Raw genomic sequence first — 25651 nt, forward strand, 5'->3', positions numbered from 1 at the left:
AGTTGTTTTAGGAAATTACATACTATCCTAAATAAGAACATTTTGCTCACTGTTTAACTGTTGCTGTGCAACAAATATTTGTTTAATTTATGTCTGTGTTTCTTGCACTCCATCCTGGTGTTAGCTTTTTTCATCTACAGCAACCAGTGTTCTACTTGTTCTTCTTTTGTAAATCTAATGCTGCTGCTGCTGAAGCAAAATAAATACTGCTTTTATCTTGTCTATACCCAGCTCTTTTCCAAAAATTTGCATCAACAATTGGTTTTACTTCTGTAAGATAAGATGAAAGTTGAAACAGATGGGATGGAGGACAAAAGGAAAGTGTGCCTGATTTATTTTAAAACGTTCTGCCATGAATTATTGTTATGTATTCTCTTATTGTTTCCTTGTGCTCCACCTGTCTGTCTTCTGTATCTGTGTTGTTCTTGAATTTTCCTACATTGTAAACTCTTGGGAGCAGGGACTCTCTTATTGTTCTCTAAGCACAGTGATGTCCTGATCTATGATTGGGGCCCCTGGATGCTACAGCAATACGAATAATAATACATAATAGTATTATTTGTAATGTGATTGCTCCTAGAAACCCAGTCAGGGTAGGATCCCCACTGTGTTACACACTGTACAATTATATAGTAAGAAAGTGTCCAAAGGAGCTTACAGTGTAATTTGAAATAACACACGAGTGTGACAAACATAAATGAGGAGGGGGGAAGAGAGGACCAGGGTAACTCCACTAAGATTTCACAGGTTGCATAGGTTAGCTATTGTACAACTTGAAGGCTTCTGAGGGTTCCAAATCATCACATAGAATACAAGCAGTTTAATTAACAGGCTTTACATATCATTGTTCTTAGTAGTAGGTAAAAACCCATGCTGTTACACAGCGTAATTCATAAACTCATGTGTGCAAAAAGCCGAAAATGGTTGGGAACTTAAAAATTGGACGGTAACAGACCATCTTAGTGATGATTGACCCTAGTGGTATTTTGAAGAAAAAATTCTCTCGGCCATTCTTGTAGCGATTTTGGTTGCTTCACTTTAACTCAACAGACATTCTAGGCTTCAGACTGTTGCTTGGGGTTATTGTGTGTGCTGGTTGTTCTGTTGTGTGTTGTGAGTGTGCTGGGAGAATTGCTTGGATTTGTGCAGGTTGCAAATGAGTGGTGTGTTCTGTTATGATTGGCTCTGTGTGTTTGGAGTTATTGTGTATACCTTTGTGTTGTGTGGGTGGTTGCATTGATTTGTGTCTGAGGGGGAGATGTGCTGAGAGATGTGTGTTGATTTTTGTGGGAGGCAGTTGGGAGCACGGGTGTGGGCCTGTAATCCACTATCTTTGCAGTCGCCCTCATACTAACAATGCAAATTGGCTGTAGAAGAAGGAGAGTGATTGGTTGAGTTAACTCTGATATCACAAGGGTCTAGAAACCTTGGCATGGCATAGATATATGCCTTACTGTAGCAGTGTAATTTGTAAAGTCAAAATGGCTGAGAATTTAAAAATGGAATGCTAACAGACCGCAAAACCCAGTGATGATTGAACCTGTTGACATTCTGAACAATAAGAGTGATCAGCCATGCTTGCAACTGTATCCATTCCTTCACACTGACTCAACAGACATTCTAGGCTTCACAGTGACACAAAGAGTGACAGTGTTGCCCTCTTATTATATAGATTTTTTTACAACAGCTGCCTGCAATTAATACCATTTCAAGCCTTCTAGATCTGCTAAGCTGGTCTTCTGATTCTTCATAATGCTGAATGTAAAGTTGGATGAATGTGAGCATATGACAACTAGTGGTTTCTAATAAACTTCACAACTACTCCCCAGGTCACCAGAAATGACATTGAGCCCATTGACGTTACCTGTGGATGTACCCAGTGATCAGTTTGAGAAATTCCTAGAGAGGGGGAAGTTATGTAAAGGTTTCGAAACCACTGCCCAATGAAATAGCATGTTGTAATGTTTTTAGCACATGGTAATATAAACAGAGGTGAAAGTGGGCTGGTACAGCAGACCGGTAAGAAGTGGCTGCCGGTACAGGCCCGTACACAGCCGCTTTAACATCATGGCCCCTTTTGCCGCCCCCGCCCCCCCCCCGGGGCTGCTGAGAGGGGGGCAAAGGGGGCAGCTGCTCCAGGGCCTGGTGATTTAAAAGGCCCTGGGGCTCCTGGCCACCGCTGCTGCTAGTGCAGCAGCGGCTGGAGCCCATAGCCCTTTAAATCTCCACTGGAGCAGCGCTGAAGGGCTGGCTAGGGGAGGCTGACCCCCAGCCCCACCCCTTCTGCCCGAGGCCCCATCCCTTCTGGGGGCCCGGAGCTGACATACCGGTAAGACTTTTAAGTTACTTTCACCCCTGAATACAAACTACAGAAAGATATATAGAGGAGGAGGAGTGCATGGGCGCAGGTATAATAGGCCAGAGAAGGCTCTGCCTTAAGCACCCGACCTGAAGTCCAGTGAAAGTCAACAGAAAGATTCCCGGTTACTTGGATCAGTCCCTTAGCATACTTCTAAGCCACAATAATAAATTATGTGAAAGCAGCTATGCGATGGTGAATATCTATTTATAATAGTACTTAACGCAGGGATTTATTTTTAAAAAGTTCCCTATTTTATAGCCTACTATGTGTGAGAGAGGAATTAAATATTTAGCCATCGTCCTGTTCTGCAGGTAAGCTTACATTTTTGGTAAATTATTTTTTTTAATTAGTGTCTGGGTTAGCAGAGAACAACACAGGGAGTTCAAATGTTTATCTGTGAAGCTAAGCAGTGCTATGTTGTAGAATACACGTCTTGGGCTCCGACAGGTTGTTATTTGAACTATCTAAATTTTAACTATTTTTAATTAGCTTTTGAACTTTTTTTAAATTCTGCTTTGTTCCAAAAGCATTTCTCTTGGCTCTGCTCTGTGCTTAACCAGGTGAAGTGTACATTAAATCTCAATTAGGATTGTTTCACTCATCAAGTTGAAATCCTTGATAGCATTCAATTCCCCTTGTCTTTTGTTTTCAAGGGAATAATGCAAGAGCTATTGATATGAGAGGCAGTGAAGCATTATACATCTGAAGACAGTTGACACCACGAAGCACCATCTTATATAGGACTTTGAATATAATGAAATACACCATGACATACCTGTATCTGTGGATAAGATACACCAGCAAGTTAGTGGCATAAAGATCCAGATCCTGGCTGAGGCTCAATGTTAAGATAATTTGCTCAGCAATCATTTTTAGTCCTTTATTCCTCACTTATGATTAATGCAGAGACACCTTCTTTGGAAAACCTAGCATAGCCTTGGAAATTGCATAGTTGTCAGTATACCAAACAAGGCAGATCATGCAATTAATAGAAAACTGCCCAGTTCTGCTTTTTGTTGACCCTGTAGTGACTGCAAAATATGAGTGCTCTGAGAGAGGGAAGAGCCATCTGCCGCAGCAGCATTAGTTAGCTAACAAACCACTATTCTCCACTAGTCAGATGGGGAGTCTTTTGCATGTACATTTCTTTGGACTAATACTTAATGCCACTTCATGGGAATGCCAACTGAGCTTCTAAGCAGCACTACATTTTAGTTGCCTCAATCCAGAAAGCTAAGGTAATTAGGTGCAAGCTACAGAGTTCGGATTTTACAGAGTTTAACTTCCAGAACAGAGTCACATCCAAACTGCCCCAAAGTTCAAGTATGGTGTTCCATTTCAGATTTGTCTTTAGAGATGAGCCCGAGCTGTGAAGTTTGAATCCCCACTTGAATTTCCCCTAAGTTCAACCGTGTTCTGTTGGACCCTTTCCAGTAGGGTTTTCAAATGGCAGAGATGTTGCTCAATGAGATGGACCACAGCTGTCGCGTGATAACGATATCCCATCAGCATGATAATAATGTTACAGGGCCACATCTTCCTGGCCATTCTCACCCGCTGAACCCAGTGTGGCTCTACACATTAATGAAGTGAGCAGTGTTCGCCCATTGTATAACACACAAAATGTCATCCTGAGCTGCAAAATGAATTAAGGGTTTTGTCAGAAAGTAACTTCGAGGGGGATACACGCGGAATGTACCTTCAGGTATCTAGATTCCTTGTCCACGTATCTATTGGAGAACTTCTGTGGAGAATTCATATGTCTCAAACCATGCTTAGAGTGTATTTGTCATTGCTGGTTTAATTAGATAGGAAAGAAGGCTGCCTTTCCATTTTCATTAAGAAGAATACCATGGTTCATTAGTATTCAGCTATCAAAGCCCAGTGGATTTCAGAGGATAAAAATCTTTGGTGTCATATGAAGTCACAACAGGAAGTGCCAGGGCTGGAACAGCATCTTTGTATTTCAGCATCATACTGACACTGGAACCAAAATACATGGTGTGTGTCACAGAGAGAATAATTAAATGCTGGTTTCAAACAAATAAACAAATAGATGGAAGGACACTGAATTGTTTACATGTGTCCTGCCTTCTGTTCTTGGAACTCAAGCTTTTGCTGAGAGACCTTGAAAGATCAAGGACTATATTCCTTATAATCTATCTGCTCAATGAGCTAAATTATTCATTTTAAATGAAAATATTTATAACCATATGTCAGAAAAGAAGCCTGATTTCTGGGCAACTATGCCTAATAAAAACCCCGTGGTGTGAAACCTTGTGGCTCAGTCTGCTAAATAATTATCTGGTTTAATACTGTGCCTCCCATATGTGTATTTTTAGGCCTCCTATCAATACATATTTTATAAAATGCCACAGACGTTTGAAGGAGGAAGTGTTCTGTTGCAAATGAAACTAGTTTCAGTTTCCCTGGAAAATGACGTGATTTATGGGGTTTCATATCAGATGCAAAAACAAGGATGTTGTATAAAAATTGTAGGATGTAATCACGAGGGGTGGGGAACAAACAAAAATCCTGCTCTGTTGTGAATAATTTGTGATCCTTCAAAGCAAGCTGACTCTTAGCAGACTGCTTAGCGATCATGAGACTTAATAGATATATGTTCTTGTATCAATGTATAAAGCCATTTCTTACAATTATTAACAATAAGGTCAGATTGGTAGTAAGTGAAAAGGAGACAAATTATCTCTATTGATACTTATGCCTCATGTTTAATCAAGAATATTTTGCAAGTGCTTGGTGTAATTGAAAGTGCTTTCCTGAGAAATCTGCCCTCTCCAAGCTAGCATTTGTAAATTATAATCATGTCTTTGAAGCGTCACTCCATAATTTTCAGAACTTTTGATTTATAGAAAGATGCAGTGGTTGCATTTGCTTTAGATTTTCTATTTACGTAAGAGATGCTAAACACTCAGTCTTTTGCTAGTGTTAAATTGAGGCAGAGGATAACAGGTTTTCTGAAGTACAAATTGACATATACAGCTGAGGTTTAGCTATTAACATAATCTTATAATGATAGATTTAACTTCCAGAACAGAGTCACTTGAATCCGACGAAGTGAGTATTCACTCACGAAAGCTTATGCTCCGATACGTCTGTTAGTCTGTAAGGTGCCACAGGACTCTTTGCTGTTGAAACACCTAATCTACAAAGCATTCACTATACCCCATAAAGCTTAAGAAATCCTGTGTCATGGAAAAAAAATGTCATTAGGTGTGGTAGAGTGGTGCAGCAGGTTCTATTCAATATGCCGATGTGAGCAACAGGTCTGAATCCCCATTGCTGCCTCTTAGAAGCAAAGTATTAATTCATCTCCATTTAAATATGTATAAAACTCACCAGCCACTGCTGTATTAATTGTTTGTTAGTGCCCATCTTTTATTTCAGGTAATTTTCATGGAATACATAAAGACAACATACGGTAGCTAATCAAGTGAAGGGGGCTCTAAGGGGAATAGATCTGCCTTTTGCCTTCCTTCTAGCTGCTTTAATTTGAAAGGCTAAGCAATTGTAAGATGTTAGATATATAGCTAAAACCACTGCAGCTATCATTTTCCTGCTGTAATGTACCCACTTCCATAGCCACAAAAAAGGCCTGGCACTGTGTGAAAGGCGTTCATTCTTTGTTTTACGAGAAATAAAGGCCATCTGAATGTGGCAATAGCAGTGTATGTATGTCATTGCTCTCACTGGAGTCAAGGGTTTCATGATTTCCATGTTGTAGCTTTAAATAGCTAGGACTTTGAACACTTTGGGATTGGGGGGTGGAGGGGGGGTAAGGAGAAGGGTAGGGAGACATGACGATAAAGTGTTGAGAGCAATAGTGTTAAAACCCAGGCTGTGTTGCAGCTGGTAGAGAGATTAGGAGTTAAGTGACAACATTGTGGCACCACAGAGGATCAGACCAGGAGATTCTTAAGGCCAAATCCTATTCCTCCATCATAGCAGTGGAGGCCTTGACCCAGCAGAACTGGTGCAGTTCCACTGTGGGAAAGGTTGGGGCGTGGATCAGGATAATGGGATTCTGCATCTCCTGTGGACTGCAGAACTCTGCCTTACAGAGATCATTCCACCCCAGAGCCCACACCCCCAGCCAGAGCCCCCCCCCCGCACTCCAACCCCCTGTCCCAGCCCAGAGTCTCCTCCTGAACCTCAAATCCCTCATCACCAGCCTCCCCTAGAGCCCAGACCCCTAGCCAGAGCCCCCGTCCCCCCGCACCCTAACCCCCTGTGTCAGCCCAGAGTCTCCTCCTGCACCCAAACTCCTTCCCAGAGCCCATACCTTTCACCCCCCCGGTCCACAATCCCCAGACTGGATCCTGCACCCCAAACCCTTATCACTGCCCCCCCCCACGAGCCCACACCCCCAACCGTAGCCCTCACCCCTCCCCAGCATCCCAAAACTCAGCCCCAGCCTGGAGGCCCCTCCTGCACTCTGAACCCCTCATCCCCAGCCCCACCCCAGAGCCCACACCCCCAGCCGGAGCTCTTACCCCCCCACACACACTCCAACCCCCTGTCCCAGCCTGGTGAAAGTGAGTGAGGGTGGGGGAGAGCGAGCGATGGAGGGAGGGAGGATGGAGCAAGTGGGGGGCAGGGCCTCAGAGAAAGGCTGGGGCAGGGGGCATGGAAGGGGTGTTCAGTTTTGTGGTATTAGAAAGTTGGCAACCCTGACCAGTCTGTTCAAACATTGATTTACTTTGATTAGCATAGAAATTTCACTCAACATATTCTAAATGTGCTAATTAATTTGATTTCACAATATACTGAAACAATGCAAAATGGCTGCCATAGTAAGAAAGCCCTGGTTTATATATTTATAGCCATTTTCTGGGGTACTCCTTGGCACAGTATCAAAAAGCCTGGGGATGATTTGCATGGTTAATTATTTTGTACTCATTCCATTAATTCAAACATTGCTGCAGAAGAAGGTTTGAAAGCCACACGGAGGGAAGTCACAGCATTTTTATTGCATACAAGCCCACTTCTAAGGCATTCTGTAAATGTGTGGATGTTGTTAGGTAGATAGGTCACAAATAAAGGGAAGTGAATGTTAAAGAACTGCCAAGCTGTGTAGCTAATAAAGCTATACTGAGAAGTTTTGTCATCTTGGTAAGCAAATGCAGTGGATAGTGGGATCCCCTGTGGACTCATTTTATCTAGGACACTCTGTACCACTGATGGATCATTTGCAGAAAAAAACCTTTGTAACTGTAACACTGTGCACTCACAGGACCCAGGCTTGCTGGTGAAGCAGTTTTGAAAACCAATGAATAAAACTGTGTATTAAAAGAGACAGTACATTAAGGAGAATATTTGGGGCCAATTTTTGTGTGTAACTTGTGTTCCCCTCCACAATCAAATTCTGTCACCCTTAATCTTGTTGTGGAGTATGCAAAACTTTGGTTTTTGGCCAGTGAGTATACAAGCTGGTCACTAGGCACATGCATTTTAAAAGGTGGCTTTTATTTCCCTACCTCTGAGCCATTATATTGTAATCCTTCCATTTTGTGTTTTTTTGAATATTTCATAGATTGCTTTACAAATGGATCCAGATCTGGACCTGAGCTTCCCAAAGTTCAGGACTGTTCAGCTCTGGGTTTTGATTTGGGCGCACTAGTCCCCACTTTATATCATAGGCATTGTAAATTGTAATTTATTTTCCATAGACTGAACTTAATTGTATTTCTGACACAGGCGTCCTGGGCTTACTAAAAGTCTCATGCTCCTCTTGGGCTTTTTGCAGCTCCCTGCACCATGTACAGGACAGTGGCCACACGGGCAGTCCCCTGGGCCTTCCTCTTGCTCCAGAGTCCTCTCTCAGGCAGTGAGAGTTCCACACCTGCTCTCTCTGCCCTCTTCCTGACTGATTTACTCAGTCTTCTTTTCTTTAGGGCATAAATGGGATTCAACCAACCAGTCACAGGTGCAGTGGCCTCTTACCTCTTAAAGGGTCAGTGCCATCCTGTGACAACATCCATAATCAATTCAGACATTTTAATTGATTCTGCTCCTTAGACCTTTGAGAATGCTGAAACTTTGGGTTTGCAGACCACCCCATTACAGTGAATAGTGGAAAAACTTTTTCATGTTTCAAGTTTTTTATATTTTGCCTTCAAATTTAATGTGATCTTAAATAAATATAATATTTTTCAATAATAAAAATGCAGGTCTGATTTGAGTAAGTTAGTGTTCACAATAATACAGAAAAAATTAATGGATTACTTTCATAATTTACTTATATAATGTCATACAGAGGCAAAAATTGGTAAGTATCCAACTGAAAGCATAGATCTGAGCAGTTTTATAGAACAGCGTTAGGTAGTGCAACAAAAGAAATTGAATATTTTTTCAATCCCCACTTATCTGAAGCCTGTCACTATAACTTAAGTAATTTACAAATCTATTAGAACACCCAGAGATTGTGCACCCAGTGATTGGATCCAACATACATGAACTCAGCTGTATACGGGAGAGCTAAATTGCAACTCAAACACATTCTCACAAACTATTGCTATAGCAACAAAGTAAGAATTTCCAAGGTCTGTCTCCCTTGTGTTCACACCTGCAGTTTTCTTTAGTGTGAAACAAAATGCCTTCCCAAGTTGGCAATATAATGTAATGATTAGGGGGTTGGTGTGGTTTTTGTTTTGTTTTGTTGTGTTTTACTAATTAAAATTCAAAAGTTGAAAGGCATAGTGGAACATTAGTTGAAATCATTTGCTGTCATAGTGTTCATTTGTCATATAATCCAATATTGCACAGCTCCTTCCACATAATTAATCTTTGCAAATTGGTCTGACCAGGAGAAGAAATTCTCTGTGGGCAGCATCATATAACTTGGGTTTGTGTTTTTTCCCTCACTCCTTAGTAGAGCTTAGATGTTACAGCATAAGCATGCTGTAAAAATCAATCACAATAACATTTCAAATTTGTTATTTCTTTAACAAATATGTACTGCACATTGTGACCTATGTTGAGTCCCTCCTTATTAGGAGCTCTTTGAATCAAAGTGCTGAGACTCCATATTGAATACATTTCAGTTTTATTGAGCATGCCTAATAATAACATTTGTTAGCATTTATATAGTGCTTTCTGGGCCCCAGGTCCTGCTTTGCACTAGTGGAAGGGAGCAGCTGAGGATTTCCAGACAGAGCAAAGGGGCATGGCAAAGTGTGCTGCGCTTTTCTGGATCCCTGGCTGGTGAAGCGATTCCTGTGGGACCACTGCAGCAGAGTAATTTCAAGCAGGCTTAATGCTGGGTGCTGTTTCAGCTCCATTGCCGACCCACAATTAGAGAGGGGAAAAGTGGCTTCAAGGGAACTTTCCCCTGTATCCTACTCTCCTTGGCTGCATTAAGTGTGAATTTGGTGCAGCTCAGATTTGGGTCCTATGTGTTCAAAACACTGTTCAGACATTAACCCTCTCCATACTTTTGTGAAGTAGGTGAATAGTATTTTTATCCCCATCTGTAAGATGGGGAAACAACAAAAGAAAGATTAAGTGAATTGTTTGAGGTCACAGAGTGAATTGAGGCAGAGCCTGAGTTAGAACTCAGAATATTCTGATGCCCAGCCCATGCAGATTCCTTCAGGATGCAGTTATCTATACTTCATGAGTACCTAATTTTCCCAGACTGTGTCACAACAGGCAATGGGGTCTCTAGAAATACTGAGGTGGACACATTGGGGTCATTCTGTTCTTCAGTTGTTCTAAAGTCCTTATGATAGATCTGCAGGGGATCTCCCTCGAATATTACAATATCTGGACTGGATCTTGCCATTCTTGCTCAAGAAAGCAATCCCATTAAAATCAGTGAGATTAGTTGTTTGAGTAAGGGTTGGAAGATCAGTTCTCATATCAACATCTTTAAAAGCCAGGCATTGTGGTGACTGTAAGAAAGAGGTATAATTATTAAAAACAAGGACTATTATTTATGGAAACTTAATGTAATTAGGAGCTAGCATATACAGAGTGCTGTAAAGATGAACATTAGAAAGCATCCTAAAATCTTATATAAACCATGATACTTAAGTCATGCAGGTGTAAGCGGGGGAATGGTCCCGCTATTGTAGAGAACTTTCCTGGCTTATACACTACTCTAGTAGAATTGGCTAGCAGAAGGATCTGAGTCCTGACTTCCACTCCCTTCACCCAGAGGCCTGCCTTACTTTGAGGACTCCCTTTCCATTCCCCTGCGTGGCATAGTTCTTGTAACCCGGACAAAGGATTCCTGGTAGGAGGCTCAATCCTGGTGGGAGGCTCAACTCCCAATCTTGTCATAGTCAGTTAGGACAGGGGCTAGGGTGTCACTACTCCAGGGTACTCTCTCCACACTGGACACTTCCTTGATCCACTGATTATTACATATCGTTCAAAGCAAATACAATTTATTAAACAGCAACCATAAAAAAAATAAGGAAAAATGGGAAAGATTAAAGGAAAACGTGTAATTCCATCCTGTGGGCCTGGGGAACCACAAACAGCAGTCTCTAGAATTTAATGGAAGTTCACAGTCTGTTCCTCACATGTTCCAGGCCTCCTTCCCAAGTGATACTGTGGGTCAGACACTTGCTCTGGCGGTGGCCACGGGTCCTGCCACCAAGAGCTTGAGGGCATTTCTTGCCATCATCAGACCTCCAATCGGGATCATGATCCCCCTCCAAGTCTGGCCTACAAGACCTCTCAGCTGGAGGTGTCTCCCTGTGCTGGGCCCTCTGCACCCGGCTCTGGACTGCTCCAGCTCCACTTGCCTTAGCACTGCTGCTGCTCTACATCCAGCTCAGCTCTCTGGGCTGCTCCTCTGGTTCTGGTTGGTGTGGCTGTGTTCACAGCACAGCTCTGCTACCTGGGCTACTTCTCTGGTTCTTTCTGACTCTAGCTGGTGCAGTTCTGCTCCCTGGGCTGCTTCTGGCTGGCTCTGGCTCCTCTTCTTCTTCAATGCTTAGCTGAACAGTCGGCTATAGCGATCATTCACCATTTGGTCCATTCCTGTGTGGCCGCAAGGGCTTGATGGCCTGACAGTCCAACCCATGTAACAGGGGGTCTGCCTCTGGGGTGGCTCCACCCCTAGGTTGGTAGAATTTTATCCTGAATGTTACAAGCCATCCAGAGAACAGCATTCGCCAGCACATCTTGTGGCATTCTCATGACACATCCAAAAAGCATAAGACATCTGCATTGCAAATGAAATCATTCCACTTTATGCCCAATATATGATGTTGGCATTTTGGGTGGAAAGCCTCCAGCTTTGCCCAGTCTAGTGTCCATGTTTCGCAACCCTACAACAGTACAGAGAGGATACAGCTTGAATATATCCTGAACTTGGTTGTCATGCTGAGATGATGTTGATTCCATATTTGCTGTTAACGACCCATGACAGACACTGTGATGCCAATCCAATGGTGAGTTGAAGGAACTGATGAGTATAGAACCAAACAGCAAGAGGTGGAGACTGCTTCAACGGTTTCATTATTCAAAGGGATTGGAGTCACCAGTGGACCAGGTCCTAGATTTTGCAGCTTTGTCCATGAAACATGGAGCCCAACTTTAGCCAATTCCTCCACCATTTGCTGGAGTGCCTTGCAAAACCTGTTGAGGCTCTGTACTAGAAGAACAATATCATCATCAGCATAGTCAAGGTCTGAGAATAAGAGATCTTAATGCCTATGGACGTGAAGGAATGCTGCATTATGAAATATATTGCCCGACAAAAGAGTGCAGTGGCCAAGATACAGACCTGCCTGACTCCACATACTGATTTAACAGGTGCCGACATCAAATTCCCTAGACGTGCACTGGCAGAAGTTCCATTATGCAGCTCTCTAATCAAGTGCAGCGGAGTGGTTGGGACTTCCATAGTGTGACTCAGTCAGTTGAGTCAAACACAGCTTTAAGATTGACATACACTACATGGAGGGGTCTCTTGAACTCACGGTGTATCTCTGACAACAAGCGGAGGCCAAACTGAATCCTGACTGTTGGGTGTAGCTCTTCCGATGTAGCAAGGGCTCCAAACATGTCAGCAGAACATGCACAAACACCTTCCTTGGCATGGACAACAAGGTGTTAAGCCTGTAGCTCTTACATTCACTGTGTGGTCCCTTGCCCTTATAAAGTAAGATCATAATACTGTCCTTCCAGGCGATTGCAACATTTCAGTTCTCCACACCAGATGAAAGATGGTCAGAAGTGATTCCACTACAGGGTCAGTAGCACATTTTAGCAGCTCTAGGGGGATGCCATCAGCGTTGGCTGCACGTCCGTTTTTCCATTTACAGATGACATGCTTCATCCAACACTGGTGCATCAGTACAAATGTCTGGGTCTGAAACAATGTTCCCTCTAATTTTTTCCATCCATGTGCGGAATAAATTTTGTTATGTGAACCGAGGTATGTGCGGATGTGTGTCACCAGTAGAATCAAAAAACCTAGATATAATATATATTTTTTAGAAGTTACCATAGGGATAATTACTCCAGCCAGGACAGGTTAGGCATTTTAGAACTCACTACTCAAAGAATTAAAGTTAAATGTAAGCGAAATAAAAATTATGAAATGCACAGACCAGTCAAAACACTAAAATAACACACTTGGAAAGAATACAATTACAGAGAATATATGTGCATTGCAGGAAGTACCAAGAAGTAACAAAGACAATGTGTTGGGAGGTGAGAGTGAAAGTGACAGAGTGTGTGTGTGTGGCCCAGAGACAGTGTGTGTGCTGGCTACTGTTTCTGAGAGACACCGTGTGCTGTCTCTTTAAGGCACTCACTGAAAGCTCTCCTGCTCTGTCCTGAGCACTGTCTCCCCTACCCTGCTCTGTGGAGATGGGGTACATGCACGGGGGGAGGGAGGAGGAGAGAGAGAGAGTGTGTCTGTGTGTTTGAGAGAGAGAAAAAGAAACTGTGTGAGCTGCCTGCTGAGGAAGTCTCAGAAACCATGCTCTGTCTCTTTAAGAAAGGCACTCACTCACTCACCATTCAGACATCAGACTGCAGCAGCTCCATGGAGATAGGGTTCAGAGCTCCTGCTCTGTGGAGATGGGGTTCAGGGGCAGGGGGAGGGGGACAACCTGACATCAGCACACACAGCCGCTCTGCACAGCCAGCAGGAGGGTCCCAGGAGCAGCTGCAGGACAGAGCAACATGGCTGCAAAACAGTGGGAGGAAGGCACCTGAACACATGCTGCCGGATGTGCATGCTCTACTAATCCAGTGGGCGGCACTTGAATCTCTCATGGGCTTCAGAAACTTAAGAGCGTAGCAACAAAGGCACCATTAACTGCTGCACTTCTTCGCCATCTCACTGAACAGCATTCCATGGTGTACTCTAAGTCGTTCATGCTGTCTGGTCAGCTTCTTAGACTGGGGGTATCTGGCCGCAAATGTCTGGTCGGGCCTCATTCAATGTTGACTGCCACTAAGAGAGGTCTGATGTCACCTTCTCGTTGTAGAGTTTGAGTCTCCTCCCATGAGTACACGCGGCCCATCAGGGTATCTGCTAGTGGGCCGCCAGACCATTTGTTTATATTTGCACGGTTCGCCGTTCCTGGCCAATGGAAGCTGCGGGAAGCAGTGTGCAGGTTGCCCACGACTGCTTTACAGTCACTTCATCCTTGGTCTTTGGATTGTCTAGTCACAAACAGGTCTACACAATGTCTTCAGGAATGACCAGGAAGTCTTTCTCCAGATTTTCCTCATCTTCTGATTCCTCCCCTAGAGGCAATCTAGACAGAGTGTCTCCATTGATGTTCTGCCTACCAGATTTATACTGTACTTCATGAGTGAATTCAGCATGTTGGGCTGCCCACCAGTGTTCAATTGTCCCTAAGTTAGATGTTGCCAAGTATCAGAGTGGATTGTGGCCTGAGATCACCATGAATTTAGGAGTACACTAAATAATGCTTAAATTTTTCAGTGACAGCCCACTTCAAGGCCAGCAGTTCTAGTTTAAAAGCACTGTAGTTTTTGTCATTTCTTTCTGACCTCCTGAGCCCTCAGCTCACATCTGTGATCATTCACTCAGTCCCCTCTTGCCTTTTGTTGAGCACCACATGCAGGCTTCTATCAGTTGTCACTATAAATGGCAGGCTAAAGTTGGGATTATCAAGCACAGGTGGTGACATTAGCCAGTGTCTTAATTTGTCAAAAACTGTCAGCCATCATCCCACACAAAGCATTGGTCCTTTTCCTTCCTTTGAGCTAGTTGGCCACTAGTTCATTTAGGGGTGCAGGAATATGCGCAAATTTTAAGATAAATCGTCTATAATAGCTCATGGAATCTAAAGCCTGCCACGCTTGCTTGGCATTCTTGGGGACTGGCCAATTTTCCAGTGCTCTGGTCTTCTCATCTACCTGGATTCCATTCTTCAAAATCCCATGGCGCAAGAATTTGACTTTTTCACATAGGAGGCAACACTTGCTCAGCTTCAGCTTCAATCCATGTTCCTTCAACTGTTGTGTTCAATTTTTCCATATGATTCTCAAAATCTTTGGAAAATACAATGACCTAGTCCAAATATATCAACAAAGTGTCTAGGATATCGTCACCCAACACCCCCCGCCATTAGTCTCTGGAACCTAGTGGACACATTGCATAAGCCAAGTGGCATATGGGTCCATTCGAACAGCCTAAACGGAGTCGTCACTGCCGTCTTTTCCTGGTCTTGTACTTCTACTGCAACCTGGAAGTACCGAGAAGTTAGATTGTGGGTTGAAAACACTCTTTCACTTCCTAATGTATCCAGTGACTCTTCCACCCAGGTTAGCAGGTAGATATCCTTGCACATCACCTCATTCAGTTACCTGTAGTCATAGCAGAATCACATCCCACCATCATCTTTTTTAACAATCACCAAGGATGATGCCCAGGGGCTATTGCTTTCTTTAAGGATACCTGGAGTCACAAGGTCCTGGATGTGTCTTTTTACCTCCTGAAACACTTGTGGTGAAATCCTCTGGTGTCTCTGTTTTATCAGGTTTTTGGTATGTCACTTTGGTGGTGTAACCAAAGTCTCGCTCGTCCCTGGAAAAAACCTCTTCATGATTCTCTAGTAGCACCTGCAAATGGCCAACCTGTGTATGCGTTAACCCTTGGAGGTCCACTTGGACTGGAATGGGTAGCTCTTTGTTGTGTGCCACTTGCAATGAGATAAACTGTGCTCCCTTTCCACTTTTGTCACATGCAGCTCATATCAGTTTTCTTCCAGGGCCACTCTCCCTGGGGGAATCGTTCCTTCTGGTCAATGTACCTCTGCCACTATGGCCCTGGGGCACAACTTTATGACCTTCTCACTTGAGTTTAACAGCCTGACTGGCACTTTGCTGGCATAAGCAAGTACATTTGCAACCAAGAGCCCATTAGGGAGACTGGCCCAGGTGTTTGCTCGACAAGCACTTGGTACATGTCAAAGTCACCTGGTACCCAGCAGTGTCCATCAATAATCTTCTCACTCCAGAAGAAATGGAGGGGTATAACCACCTTCTGCCTCCATGCCACCGTAACATAGCTGATTCGTCCCATGAGATCCAGGAAACAGCTCTGTCTCTTCACTTGGGCTAGTACCCACTTCAGTGTACTATCCTTCTTAGGTTGCCTATGATGGTTCATCTCCTGGGTTCCTTGTCCTACCAGTAGTACTTCTTTCAGCTCTCTTATAATATTCATCCTGAGAATTCCAGATACCCTGTTCTCCATTAAAGTGTTTTCTGAAGCTGTGTCCTTTAGGATAAAGATGCATTTCCTGGAGATCATTCAACCCATGTACTCTACATTGGCTTTAAGGCATCCCACGACAGGGATGGCTAGTCCATTAGCTGCCATTAGTTGTACAAATCAGGTATTGTGCATTGTCAGATCTCTCTCTTTTAAGTAGTTTTGGAAATATGATTTGGAAATAGTGGTGATGTCTGAACCAGTGTCTATCAAACAGTGGGTCCTCACCTCTGTTATGGTTATCTCCACTGTCAAGCAGTCCTTGAAAGCTCTGCCACAGAAGTGATAGAATCATAGAAGATTAGGGTGGGAAGAGACCTCAGGAGGTCATCTAGTCCAACCCCCAGCTCAAAGCAGAACCAACACCAAGTAAATCATCCCAGTCAGGGCTTTGTCAAGCCAGGCCTAAAAAGCCTCTAAGGATGCAGATTCCACCACCTCCTTAGGTAACTCATTCCAGTGCTTCACCACCTTCCTGGTGAAATAGCGTTTCCTAATATCCAACCTAGACCTCCCCCACTGCAACTTGAGAGCATTGCTCCTTGTTCTGTCATCTGCCAACTTTGAGAACAGCTGAGCTCTATACTCTTTGGAACCCCCCTTCAGGTAGTTGAAAGCTGTTATCAAATCCCACCTCATTCTTCTCTTCTGCAGACTAAACAAGGCCAGTTCCCTCATCTTCTCCTCGTAAGTCATGTGCCCCAGCCCCTGATCATTTTTGTTGCCCTCCGCTGGACTCTCTCCAATTTGTCCACATCCTTTCTGTAGTGCGGCGGCCCAAAACTGGACGCAATACTCCATATGTGGCCTCACCAGTGCCGTATAGAGGGGAATAATCACTTCCCTCAATCTGCTGGAAATGCTCCTACTAATGCAGCCCAATTTGCCATTAGCCTTCTTGGCAACCAGGGCACATTGCTGACTCATATCCAGCTTCTCATCCACTGTAATCCCCAGATCCTTTTCTGCAAAACTGCTTCTTAGCCAGTTGGTTCCCAGCCTATAGCGGTACATGGGATTCTTCCGTCCCAAGTGCAGGACTCTGCACTTGTCCTTGTTGAACCTCGTCAGATTTCTTTTGGTCCAGTCCTCCAATTTGTCTAGGTTACTCTGGATCCTATCCCTACCCTTCAGCATATCTATCTCCCCACCCCAGCTTAGTGTCATCTGCGAACTTGCTGAGGGTGCAATCCATCCCATCATCTAGATCATTAATAAAGATGTTAAACAAAACCAGCCCCAGAACTGACCCCTGGGGTACTCCGATTGATACTGGCTGCCAACTAGACATTGAGCCATTAATCACTACCCATTGAGCCCGACAATCTAGCCAGCTTTCTAGCCACCTTATAGTCCATTCATCCAATCCATACTTTTTTAACTTGCTGGCAAGAATACTGTGGGAGACCATATCAAAAGTTTTGCTAAAGTCAAGATATATCATGTCCACTGCTTTCCCCATATCCACAGAGCCAGTTATCTCATCATAGAAGGCAATCAGGTTGGTCAGGCATGACTTGCCCTTGGTGAATCCATGAGGACTGTTCCTGATCACCTTCCTCTCCTCCAAGTGCTTCAAAATGGTTTTCTTGAGGACCTTCTCCATGATTTTTCCAGGGACTGAGGTGAGGCTGACTGGTCTGTAGTTCCCTGGGTTCTTCTTCTTCCCGTTTTTAAAGATTGGCACTATATTTGCCTTTTTCCAATTGTCCGGGACCTCTCCCAATCACCACAGGTTTTCAAAGATAATGGCCAATGGCTCCGCAGTCACATCAGCCAATTCCCTCAGCACCCTCGGATGCATTAGATCTGGACCCATGGACTTTCAAAGCCCTGGCTGATATGATTTAGGTCGGGATTGGTCCTGCTCTGGGCAGGGGGTTGGACTAGATGACCTGCAGAGGTCCCTTCCAACTCTGATATTCTATGATTCTATGATTCTATGACTTGTGCATGTCCAGCTTTTCTAAATAGTGCTTAACCTGTTCTTTCATCACTGTTAAGCCAAGCTGGTTGCCTACCATATTTGCTATTCTTTCTGCACATCGGGATGGTTTGTTCCTGCTCCCTCAATAAGGCTTCTTCAAAATACAGTCAGCTTTCCTGGACTCCATTCCCCCTCAAATTTGTCTCCCAGGGGATCCTGCCCATCAGTTCCCTAAGGGAGTCAAAGTCTGCTTTTCTGAAGTTCAGGGTCCATATTTTGCCACTCTCCTTTCTTCCTTTTGTGAGGATCCTGAACTCAACCATCTCATGGTCATTGTTGCCCAGGTTGCCACCCCATTCTACTTACCCTACCAATTCTTCCCTGTTTGTAAGCAGCAGATCAAGAGGAGAACGGCCCCAACACTCTCCAAAAACTTCTTGGATTGTCTGTGCACTGCTGTATTGCTCTCCCAGCAGATGTTAGGGTGATTGGAGTCCCCCATTAGAACCAGGGCCTGTGTTCTGGAAACTTCAGTTAATTGTCTGAAGAAAGGCTCGTCTACCTCATCCTCCTGGTCTATAGCACACACCCACCACAACATCACCTTTGTTGCGCTCACTTCTAAACTTAACCCAAAGACTTTCAACAGGCTTTTCTCCAGTTTCATACTGGAGCTCTAAGCAATCATACCGCTCTCTTAAATACAGTGTAACTCCTCCTCCTTTCCTCCCCTGCTTGTCCTTCCTGAACAGTTTATACCCATCCATATCTATACAAGCATAATTAAACTGTGATAGTTATAGTGGCACTTCTCCCTGTGTGGATACAGTTATTCCAGGCTAAAAGTGCCTTTTTTTGGTTTAGTTTAAACCCCTTCCAAAGCAGCATAAAATAAACTGAAAAAAGCCAGTCTTTAATCCAGAGAAAGTGTGACCACATGGGGAGTTATACAGATATAATTATATTGCTTTAACTGCACACCTTACCTTATATTAATATAATTTTTCTATGTAGACAAGCCCTAAGAAAATAAGGCTATTGGAGTTGAGTGATAATTTGTCTTGACATAGCATGCTCATCTGGGGTCCAGAAGAAAGAGTAAATTACACCAACAAAAGACTCCCTGTAGACTTTCTTAGACTTGCCTCTGAATTTGACTCAAGAGTTTGCTAAATGTCTTTGAATTTTAATGAGCAACTTCACAGTTTCTTGTTGTTTACTCTCTGATCGGTTCTCCTTTTAGTATTTTTGTAATTTAACAATGAAATTATTATGATTTTATAAGGATGTATCTTGTAAAATCGTACCAAAGAATCACAAGACTTTATCAAAATACAAATAGGAATTTACTAAACTTGGTTATGTATTAAGCATTAATTTCCCAGCCTGTTCTGGTTTAAATTCTGTATCATATTCTGAGTAATTGCATAAATTCCATATCCTCATAATGTGATAATGAAGGTGAAACATCAGAGTTTGCCTGAATTAACTATTTTAACCTAGATTCATTTGGAGGACATCACAACATAGATGCCAGGGGATTGTGCCTCACAGATGTGCCATGTTGCATTCCTAATATTAATCAGCTTTAAACAGATTTAAAATTCAGAAAATTACTTGAACTTTTTTCAGATTTTAAAAGTAATTTCCCATAACATTATGGGCCACTTCCACATTCCCAGAACATTTTGGGCCATATCCTGCTTAGCCCTTGCACCCTTGGGATGAAGTGCTCATAGAATCTCTAACAATATTCTCCTGAGCATGTGCAAACTGAATTTTTTATAGGCTCATAGCTTGGCCAGATTTTGGTAGATTTTCATACAAGTGGCAAAAAGCTCATCCCTGACACCAAGATGTCTACCAAACTTCAGTTCTTGCTCCAAACCATAAAGGTGCTAGAGTTTCTCAATAAAACAGTTATAAGAATTTTCTTAACATTGCAAAACAACTCATTTTTCCCAAATCTCCTTCTGAGAAATGATTGAACCATTTTAGTTAAAACCTTTTTTAAAAAAAATTAATATCAGGGAGACACCCAGCATGGACAATTTCAGCCCAAATAGCTACAGTCTGGAAAAATTATAAACAACTATAAACTGGGTCTTAGAAAGTGTTTGACAACACTAGCTATAGGCATTGCTACCTGTGCCACCTATAATGTCCATTGAAATCGCTGTACAAAGGTGCTGACTGAAGCAAACATTTACTAGTCAAATGGTGATTGCAGTTTTTTATTTCCTCCTGTTTCATATTCAGACTGAATGTTTCTTTTTCAGAAAAATTCAAGCCTGTACACCCATCAATGATGGGGTCAAATGATGCCATTTAATGTGTACATGTACCTCCTAGTAAAGTCAATAGGAGCAACTCCTGGACACACAATAGCAGAATTTGGTCCCATGCTGGCTTTCCAATAGTTTATTTCAACTGTGACTAGTTAACGCAATTATTTTGTAAAAAGAGAGTAGAGCTGGGTTTTTTGTTTGTTTGTTTTTATGCCATTATGAATTTAAACTAACAAATCCAAACACATTTGTGAAAACACTACAGTAGGCAGGCCATTAAATGAAGATTCTACTTCTTATTGAAAGTCATTTAGGCATATTCTCCTTTCAATGCATGTGTGTCTCACTTTCATTAGTTTTAATGGGAGTTTTACACATTCAGAAAGAAGCTCCATAGAGCACTCTTTTGCCCATTAATATTGATAATTATTTTTCCAAATACTTGCACCAGTCCTTGACTTTGAGACTTGGATTATTTGCATTATAAACACCAGAAATTCAAAGCACCCTGGAACAATGGGCTGTTACATTGAATGCTTATTTTTAATGGTGAGTTTGATACTGCTCAGTATTGTGATAGTTCACATTTCTAAGAATTATTGGCATGTCAGCTTCAACTTCCTTTTGACTGTTGGTGCAGTACAGACTCCCTATTTAATCCCAAAATTGAGTTGTGATGCTTGGAGGACAGGATGTGGCCAGGAGAGCAATAAGATAGAAAGATTCAGCACATTACTTCAGAAGGATTTAAAATGGTTCCTCCCTGGTAATACTGCCTGTCTTCCCTCCCTATGCAGCAGGGATGATACAAAGAGTGGTACAATGTTCACCTTCTTGTGACTAGCTTAATTATTCTGACCCAGGAGACGGGGGTCCATCTGCCATCTTTGTTACTACCATATTCCTCTCTGGAAGAGTAATATATTAGTACTGCTCCACCACACTATAGGTAAGCAATGACATATATTATGCTTGGATATACACAAAACAAAACCTCCATTTACATGGTGGGGGTGAGCTAGTGTTCAGTATTCTGTATTGTAACAGATTCCATGGTGGAGTACTGTCTACTATCTGTGAATCACCAATCATTTGTTTCCCCCTACACTGACGTTGTTTCTTTCATTACCTGATTGTGTCTCTCTTTCTGATCATGGCATTAATAAAAATAGCTGCAAAAGGGACATGCAAAGTTTTTTTTTTTTTTTTTTATCTTTCTAACTACAACTAAGTGTGTTGCTAATGTGGCCAAAGGCCAGTATGATTGTTTAGGCTGGTAGAATCCATAGACTGTTCATCCCCAGATACAGATTTCTTTATCCCGTCGACATTTATTATTTTGTACTGAGAAATTTTAAATTGTTTAAGTAAACCTTTTCCTCTTGAAGATTATGAGGTCAATGGGAATGGAAGGTGCTTATTACTTTGCCAGCAGTGCTCACCATCTTGTGTGGTAGCTCTCACTCTGCTCCAATTGAAGCCAACAACAAAACTTCCATTGATTTCAATGGAGGAAGATAGTCTGATGTGACACAACAGCAGAGTCAGGCGTACTCATTGTGTGTAGAATAGGTAAGTACTGTAATTGTGTAAAATAGATGGAAGCAATGTTCAAAGTTAGGACATTCTCACTCTGCTTTATATGTATTTCCAAACAAACAAATGGCTTCATTCTTTTCTATAACGTCTTGTGTCCTAAATTTGGATAGAACTGTACCTTGAGTCATATTTTTGGGATGTAACTCCCAATTTGCCATTATTCATTTCTTTCTTTCTTTCTTTCTTTCTTTCTTGGATGACTGGCAAAATTAAAACCAAACAAGAAAAACTAAACGTATCAGGTTAAAAGTGTTAAAATAAAATAAAAAACCCCTGCTGTCAGTGAGAGAGGTTTTGGAAGAGGGATACAAATTGAGTGAGTTTCATGTTTCCAAAATTCAGCAATGCCTGTGACTTGCAATGTGCAATGCAGGAAAATAAATTAATTGCTCTACTTTCACGGCTGTAATTTTGGACTTTAATAAGCAGATACTCCATGGGTTAAAAAAAAAAGGCTGTGAAAGTCTCTGCTGTGTTGTGTGAGTTCAGAATTAATGAAGGCCAGCACATCTGCTTCAGTGAAAGAAAAGTCTAAAAATATAATGACACCAGAACATGCAAACTTAATGCCAGGGCACATTGCTCTTAGACTTAGAGCCAAAGTCTCTTGCTCTAAAGAGAGACCATTTAAATTTTCTCAGCCATAGTTCATTTCAAATATTTTCATTTTAATGCAGATTTTAAACAACTGCATAATCAAACTTTATTACAACTATTATTATTATTTATTATTCAGTAGTGCAGAGAAGAAATAAATTAACACCAGTATTCTGAAGAGGTTTCCAGAGAGAAAACAGAAGTGACTTTTAAGGGTTTGCACATTAATTGTCACTTGTTTTGTACCAATCCGAGTATACCCGGGGAAACAAAGTAGGGAATGGATGAACCAAGGAAAGGTTCAACTTCTGACCAGAATGATTCATGATAGCAGAATCTGAGATCACAGAATGAAATCAGTGTCAAACCTGATGTGTGAAAACAAAAATATCACAAGAAATCTATGGATCTAAAAGTGAGGTGGAAGGGAAAGTTATATAGCATTCTATTAGCTATTCTTCACACTTCCCTACCTTTCACGGGTATTGCGAAGATAAATGCACTGAAGATTTCAAGGTGCTCAGATACTGCAGTGATGGGGGACATATAAGTACTTTAGATAGAATAGACCCATAGCTGTCCAGTAACTGTTATTTATTAGGTGCCAGTGATGAACGCAGAGTTGCACAGGGTTGGCATAAATGTCTGCTTTATATAAGATATTTCATGTTTGTGAAACATCTCCTATCATGATTTTCACCAACCACTTCATAGGCTTTGAGCACATTGTAAACATCACCCTGAGCAAGTTCAGCTTTGCATTGTCACAGTGGAAACTCTGGGAGGGATTGTATCTCAGGGAGGCGCGTGTTGCATCCATCAGTTCCCTGGTGTGAAGGAGAAGTTTGTATCCTGCGGAATTGTGCATCAAGCTTCCTTCCTCTCCCTAGCCAGCTTTGTGAGTACGGAGGGAGAGTAGCACCATGACACCAGGGCCGGCTCCAGGCACCAGCGAAGGAAGCAGGTGCCTGGGGCAGCCAACAGAAATTGGGCAGCACTCCGTCCGTTATTGGGGCGGCACGTCCGGGTCTTCGGCGGCAATTCGGTGGCAGGCCCTTCATTCCCCCCTTTTCTCTTCGGTGGCAGCTCAATTGGGTTTTTCTTTTTTTCTCCCTTTGCCGCTTGGGGTGGCAAAAAAGCTGGAGCCGGCCCTGCATGACACGACCTCCTCCCAGCCCCTATGGACACATGAAAGGGGCAGTCTCTTCTCTCTGGCTCAAGGATTACAGTTGGCCCTGACTTTTAGGCAAGGTATGCATGTTCCCTCCCTCCAACCACACAAATAGGAGAGACAGAGACAATCTGGCCCATTGCACATAGGGATTTACCTCTGGCATGGCGCACAGCAGGCATCTTGTATCTGCAGGACCACACATAACAATTTTTAGGAGGGGAAGTGATGACAAATTAGAGGATTGGGCTGAAAGAAATCTGATGAGGTTCAACAAGGACAAGTGCAGAGTCCTGCACTTAGGAAGCAAGAATCCCATGCACTGCTACAGGCTGGGGACGGACTGGCTAAGCAGCAGTTCTTCAGAAAAGGACCTGGGGATTACAGTGGACCAGAAGCTGGATATGAATCAGCAGTGTGCCCTTGTTGCCAAGAAGGCCAACAGCATATTGGGCTGTATTAGTAGGAGTATTGCCAGCAGATTGAGGAAAATGATTATTCCCCTCTATTTGGCACTAGTGAGGCCATACCAGGAGTACTGTGTCCAGTTTTGCTCCCCCCACTACAGAAGGGATGTGGACAAATTGGAGAGAGTCCAGCGGAGGGCAACGAAAATTATTAGGGGGCTGGGGTACGACTTATGAGGGGAAGCTGAGGGAACTGAGCTTATTTAGTCTGCAGAAGAGAAGAGTGAGGGGGGATTTGATAGCAGCCTTCAACTACCTGAAGGGGGGTTCCAAAGAGGATGGAGCTAGGCTTTTCTCAGTGGTGGCAGATGACAGAATGAGGAGTAATGGTCTCAAGTTGCAGTGGGGGAGGTCTAGGTTGGATATTAGGAAAAACTATTTCACTAGGAGAGTGGTGAAGCACTGGAATGAGTTACCTAGGGAGGTGGTGGAATCTCCATCCTTAGAGGTTTTTAAGGCCAGGCTTGACAGAGCCTTGGCTGGGATGATTTAGTTGGTGTTGGTCCTGCTGTGAGCAGGGGATTGGACTAGATGACCTCCTGAGGTCTCTTCCAACCCTAATTGATTCTAAGAATAGTCTTCCCAACTGAAACTGCAGAGGAAAACAGATGACAGCAATAACAATACCATAAATGACAGTAATGCCAACAGTGTGCAACCAGAACCATGTTGCTGCATTGGTCCAGTTCTCATGCAGAAGATAAAGTGCCTGCTACTGATTCGCAAGCACCACATGCTCCGGCATCACTTAAGATCTGCTACCCAAATAACAATCTGACCTAACCCAATTTAACTGACAGTAGATAATCACAGCTCAAGAGGCATGGCTGCAAAACTTCCCCAAACACACACAAAAATGAAATAATACCTACACTTACATGCATTATCACTATACAATTCCTAGTCACTGTGGCGATAAGAAACTTCAGCTGTAGTAAATTACTATAGTCATTTTAGAGGGGGAAAACGGCTAATTTACAACTACACTAATGATATGTGATAGGGAGAAAGTTAAATGTGTCATTCTTATCCCTTACATTGTAGCAACAATGACTAATGAAAGATATATTGAAGAACTTGGAAGAATTTTCATCAGTTGCCTAATGAGGAGATCCACAGAGAAAGAGTTCAGTGATTAATTTTATAGCCATCAGGTCCCGCATAGTTCCAGGACAGGAGGAGAAAAGAGACAGAAAGAGAGATAATAAATATAGATTTTTCTCTATAGCTCCAGGAAATTAACATCTTTCAAATGTTGAGATCTAGGGGCATGATCCACTAGGAAATCTTTTGGATTTTTAAAAAATCTTTTAGCTACATCTTTCAGCAATATTTTAACTTACTTCAGCATACTGCGCTGCCTGATGTTCTCTCCAAATAAAAAAACTGCAACTATCCCAACATTTGGAGTTTCTAAGCTCTTTATTTCTGCTTTTCCCAGGGAAGATGGATGGTTCTCAGGCTTTGTTCAAAGCAATTCACTTCAGATTCTAAGTTTAAAT

General features: G+C 42.6%; 1 protein-coding gene across 27 annotated transcripts in view; it reads left to right on the forward strand.

Moving 5' to 3' along the window:
* NRXN1 (neurexin 1) overlaps window positions 1–25651 on the forward strand; it is a 1233750-nt gene that overhangs the window by 1177943 nt on the left and 30156 nt on the right. The window lies entirely within an intron of this gene.

The sequence above is a fragment of the Eretmochelys imbricata genome, chromosome 3 (assembly GCF_965152235.1).
Source record: "Eretmochelys imbricata isolate rEreImb1 chromosome 3, rEreImb1.hap1, whole genome shotgun sequence".
NCBI classification, from domain to species: Eukaryota; Metazoa; Chordata; order Testudines; family Cheloniidae; genus Eretmochelys; species Eretmochelys imbricata.